Consider the following 6,000-nt stretch of genomic DNA (forward strand, 5'->3'; position numbering starts at 1 on the left):
AACTGTCTGCAAACTTGTTTTTCTCATGCCACTGGCTTATTGTTTTTTTCTTAGGCATAACATAAGACATTTTACAAGAAATATAAGCATATCAAGATACGTTCTCTGAAAACAAGTCTTAATGTCTTCTGCAATTTTGCCCTCAAGTAAATTTATCTTGTTTATAGATGTTTAGATGTTTTTTTTTTTTAATTTATGTTTTACTTTGACAACTGTATATGCTTGAATTAAAAAAAAAACGCTTAGTTGAACAGTTTTAGTATGCCTGAACTCATTATGCAGTGACACACTTAGTACATTTACATGCAATTTAAAAGTTCAGTCAGACTAAAGCAATAATTTGTCTCTCAAATGTCAGTATCACTTTATGATAAGGTTCATTAGTTAACATTAGTTAACTACATTAGTTAACATGAACTAAGAATGAACAATACTTCTACGGTATTTAATAATCTTCGTTAATGTTAATTTCAGCATTTACTAATGCATTATACAATCACAAGATTTATTTGCATTACATTGGCTTTTGCTTTTGATTAAATGTAAATGTACATTGCATTCTTTATTCAACTCGAGTCTATAGGTCTGTTAGTTTGCAAAAAAATCTGTCTGGTATGATTTCAGTTGGACTAAATGATTTACTTGACATTTTAGTAACATTTTACAATAAGGTGTCATTCGTTAACATTAGTTAATGTATTAATTAATATGAACTAACAATGAACACTACATTTATTTAGTAATCTTTGTTAATGTTAGTTAATAAAAATACAGTTGTTCATTGTTTGTTCATGTTAGTTCACAGTGCATTAACTAATGATAACAAACAAAACTAACTTTGAATATTTGTACCATTTACTCATATTTTATACCTGGGGTCTCTAAGATCCCAAAATACATGTGACTTTTTTTCATAGAGAACATCTGAAGCGTGTTTGAAGAAAAATCAACCTTATGCTTTAATATTAAGAATGTTTTGTTGAACAAACACGAGGGTTAAGAAAATAGCACTAAATTTCATTGCAGAGTCACTAATGTCTCTCTCTCTCTCTCTGGTTCTGTTTCCATCAGTAATGCCTTGATCTCTCCCTCAAGCAGCATGAGACTGGATGCAGGAGAAAAGAATGGAGGGAAGGATTGTGCTGAGTGCACATTAGGAATACATCTGGGGGGAGGAAGCTTAATAAAAAGACATTCTCTCTGCCTTGTCTTCATGCGAGCCTCCATTTATTTTCACTCGTTCTTTCCTCGACTCCCTCGCTTTCCCTCGCTCCCCTCCCCGTCTCAATCTGTCTACCTGCCTTCATCCATCCTCCCCATAGGTGGGTAATTACAGAGAGGAGAAAGGGAGGATTTTAATTTTCAACTGGTTCATTGCAGGGCTGAGAGTAAGTATGGCTCTGCTTCTCCCTGTAGAAGTGCTGCTATTCTGACACCATATCATTTCCTGTCATTACTGTCCACGGGTCGGGAGGGGAGGCAATGCTTCTTGAGGCTTGGGTTTGTGGAAGTTACATAAATACACCTTTGAGACTCAGAGTTGTGGTGTTGAGCAGAAGTTAGCCTGTCTCTGGCACAATATCAAATGTTTTGTATCCACTCCTACCTGTGTAGCATTTACCTGTCTAACCCCTGACAGATTTCCTGTCACTTTATGCCCATTATAGGGTCCCAAAACTCTCACTTTTTGATTCTCAAAAATAGTAGCAGTAGCCTTTTCTACCAATGTTTGGAACTTTTTTGGCCACTAGCATCATTTTTCCATTCCTTTTCTTCAACTACACCCATCCTGAGGTTTACAAGCTACAGTATATTCATGCCCACATCCACCCCTGGCCCACCATCAACCCCACACCTGTGTCCCATCTGCCATAGCAAATTCTCATCCATTCCCTGCCACTGCCTCTGTGTGTATACACCACCTGCATCTCTCAAACGTCCATGTTTGTTAGACGTCATTACAATCATTATACTGAATTAGGCAAGAGATTAGTGCAAGTTTTGTGATTACTATGTGTGTGGATCTGTTCAAGTGGACACTGGTGAATGTTTGCTGATTAGCATTCAGGTTAGGATTAACATTCAGGGCCCTTATTCCCAAAATATATTAAGGCTAAAAGTAGCTCATAACTCGCCAATTTAGGAGAAAATCTTTAAAATAATGGGCTTGTCAGTCCTAAATTCAGGACTCCGAAAAGAGTATTTCACAAAGTGTTTTAGTACTAAAACTAGCTCCTAAATCTGTGAAACGTTACGAGTAGTGAAGAGGATACATGTAAGAAGCTGACAATTAGCTGAACATATATTTGTTTAATTAGCGACCCTTAAGCTGCATTTTAGAGTCTTTATTTAAATGTGGCAATTAACATTTTTATTTTTAAACCTTTATTTGAATATGGCAACATAATATCGCGCTCTACAATATTTCTATGAATAAATGTCTGACACAGACTGTAGGCATGCTGACATCATCCATAGCAACGAGGTCAACCCCGCCTTTACTCTTAGCTTATTTCTATTCCTTAGTAACCATTTGTCTCAGCAGCTTTGTGAATAGGTTTGAAGAGAAAACTCTTGGCTATTTTTTTTTACTGCTATTTAGGAGAACTCTTAGTGGTAAGATAAAACGTTTTTATGAATACGGGCCCAGGTTCGGTTTGCCCCTGCTGTTCGATACCGTAACTGCACCATCTAGCTTTGTCCATTGACTATCAAAAAAGTGTGCTGTGTTAGCAATATTATATTTTTTATGCTTTTTTAGAAGTGGAATTTAATACTTTTTATTCAGCAAGGGCACATTAATTTGATCAAGAGCAACAGCAAGAACATTTTAATGCTACAAAAAAATTTATGTTTCAAATAAATGCTGTTCTTTTTAACATAGTCTTTAAAGAATCCTGAAAAAGAAATGTATCAGTTTCCAGATTCCATAAAAAAATATGAAGCAGCACAACGTTGTCTTCAACATTGATAATAATCAGAAATATTACTTGAGCAATACATCAGCATATTAGAATGATTTCTAAAGGATTATGTGACACTGAAGACTGGAGTGAATGTCTGCTGAAAATTCAGCTTTTCCATCTCAGGAATAAATTGCATTTTATAATATATTAAAGTAAACATGTTATTTTAACAGATAATAATATTTTACAATATTAATGTTTTACTGTATTTTTGATCAAATAAATGCTCCTAGGTGAGCATTATAAACTTCTGTCACAAACATAAAAAGGCTTGAATTTGTCCAGTTCATTACATAGTCAGTAATAAACAGTTTGGGGTTGTGCGCTTTCTTGTGGTGCCATTAGTAATCTTTTCATTTTCAGAGTAAATGGTCATGTAGCATTATGGCTCAGGCGATTGTCTAAAAAAAGACAAAAGAAAACTATGCTGTAGCTATTGAACGCCCGAGAGCAAAACTGTCAGACTTCAAACAGAATACCACCAGGGTGTTCTTCACCAGTCAAGCAACTACTATTGAGATGAATGGTAATGCTAACAGCTACAGTCGCTTTTTCCAGGTATTATAGAGCTCCTTGGTAAGCAGCATCTAGAAAGTTTTGAAAACCATTTGAGATTTGATGTTGGCATCAAAAGGAAGTGACACAAAACGTTGGTCTCAATTTAACGCAGTAGGGAAGAGAATGTTTTATGGCGATGGTCTTTCCTGAGCTCCGATAATGAGAAGCTACAGCCTCATAAACCGCTACCTGCAGGGCCGCAGGGAGCTGTCAGATCTGCGTGAGCCGTGCATGTATGCGCAGGTGTGTGTGTGTGCACTCCCATTGGATCTAGATGCCTTCATCATGCACATATTCTGTCTGCCTTATTCGTTTAAATGTGTTGCAACTGAAGAAAGGGAATAGTTTATTTACAATACAGAAATTTTCTTCAGATTTCTTGTGTAATCCAGAGACATGTAAAAAGGCAGACCAAGGAGGATCACTGTTATTTTCACACTCTGTATGTGAGACAGTAAGCAACCTGAAGGTAGGGTAAAAAAAGGGAAAAGGTTTGGTCAAAAAGACTGTTAATTGCCTGATAGTTGTTCTACCGCCTCAGGGAAGCTTAACAAGATATCCAGAATGAGTGCGGATTTATATAAGGGCAAATATACCTATAATACCACTAAATAGAGTTTTACTTGATAATCCAGTTGTCTCTTTAAGAGCTGAAAGATATTTACTTGACTTACAGACGCCCGAGGTGAAACCCATAACATGAGGACATGGCTGTCACCTCAAGCACTCTCTCTCTCTCTTTGTTTCCTTTACATGCACACACTTAGATATGCAATAGAGGCACAACAGAGTCTGACTACAACAGAATAGATTGTCAAAAAAACTGTTGCACATCAAGAAAAGTGTCTAAATGTGTTATCTACTATACAACCAGATGTAGTTGCCCCTTCTAGAAAAATGCACAATGTTGTTTTTTATTTGTATCATAAGCAGTTTTATAGATTCTGTGTGTGTGTGTGTGTGTGTGTGTGTGTGTGTGTAGTGTGGGAATAGATTACTTGCAAATAGTAGTCCATTACTGATTACTAATTAGTAATTACATGACGAAAATTGTAGCTAGAACCGTAATCTCTTAGATTACTTTTTATGTTTAGATTATTTTTGACCCAAATCGTAATATATAAATAGAGAGAGAGTGTAAGAGAGACATTTTTAATGTTACAAAACAATTTTCAGATTTTATATAACTATATATAAAACACATTTGATGTTCTCCCACTGAGAGAAACTTTATACTAAAAAAACAAACAAACACGTAAGTACATATTCAACAGTGCTGAATAATTTAAAGTGAAAACATTAGCATACAGGTTTTCTGCACAGATTCATTCTGTGAGTAAATGAGCCTCACTGTGGGCAGGGTAGTCTGTTTGCTGTACATGTTAGCTTTTGAAAATAGATGAGGCTTTATCCTTTTGTCATAGATGGATTTGGCTTTTGCCCCAGTTTCTCCCACAGGCTCCAAATCGCTCGCAATTCCCTCTGCAGCGTATCCAGACATGCCATGGCCCTGAAACGGGCCAATCCAAGCAAAGGAAACATTAAAGAAGAGAAGAGGAGACACCAGTGGGCAAAAGAGATGCAGAGGATCAGGGAGGAAGCTGTATGCCTCGTTCATCTCTGTTTACTCCAGCTGTCTCCCATGCCGCAGACGGAAAGAACAAGAAGAGGGTAGAGAAACTGAGAGGCTGGAGAGTTACACACCAAGCAAGGAAGGCTGAAAGAGAGAGAATGATGAAGACATGGCAGTGGACACTGCGGTTTCACAAGGGCAGGCGATGGGGAAAGGTTAGTGAAAACAAAGGAAGTGAACGAACACACACACACACACACACACACACAGGAAAGTGCTGATCCATGGTCCCCGTCTGGGAAGGAGGAGAAGGCGCATTGATTGTGCACAAGCCACAAATGAGAAATCCATTGGGGTTAGCTGCTCCTGGCTTGACTGAGAGAAGGGGGCAGAAGAGGTCAGCTGGGTGTCCATGTCTTTGCCAGGGCATGGCAGAGCTGGCAGCAGATACACAGTATCCATTAAGCAGAACATGGCCAGGAGGGTCAACAGTTTGTACCAAGCCGCGAGGTCACTCAGAAGCTAGGCGTTCAGCCAGCTGGACAACATGTTTAGTGTCAGGCCATAGGAAATGTTTCATTCATCAGCCTGAGACACACACATTCACATCCATTCACATGTGTCTCACATACAGTCAAGTGCATAAATTTAATTTCACAATACACAAGGGACCCAGCAGTGTAAAAATGGTATTTGTAGAGAAAGATACCAGTTTCTGTGTTATGATTATTATTATTAGTAGTACATTCTCTATACATTTTAAATGGTTGGTTGGTACAGTGTAAAATCTGCCATCATTGTAACCATTTCTTATTTCGAGAGGACTGTTAGTAAGTATCAATCTTTAAAAAAACTGTTCAGTGCAGTGTTTTCAGTGTTCAGTATTGCATTTCGTGTAGCCTT

The 6,000-nt window shown here is 37.6% G+C and overlaps 1 long non-coding RNA gene across 1 annotated transcript in view; it reads left to right on the forward strand.

Moving 5' to 3' along the window:
• Window positions 1-5,387, forward strand: part of LOC131552475 (uncharacterized) — a 32,474-nt gene extending 27,087 nt beyond the window's left edge. Inside the window, exon 4 of the long non-coding RNA XR_009273979.1 lies at window positions 4,971-5,387. This is a non-coding gene — a long non-coding RNA (uncharacterized LOC131552475). The remainder of the gene's footprint in view (window positions 1-4,970) is intronic.
• Window positions 5,388-6,000: the final 613 nt, after the last annotated feature.

This window comes from Onychostoma macrolepis, chromosome 13 (assembly GCF_012432095.1).
Source record: "Onychostoma macrolepis isolate SWU-2019 chromosome 13, ASM1243209v1, whole genome shotgun sequence".
Classification (NCBI taxonomy): domain Eukaryota; kingdom Metazoa; phylum Chordata; class Actinopteri; order Cypriniformes; family Cyprinidae; genus Onychostoma; species Onychostoma macrolepis.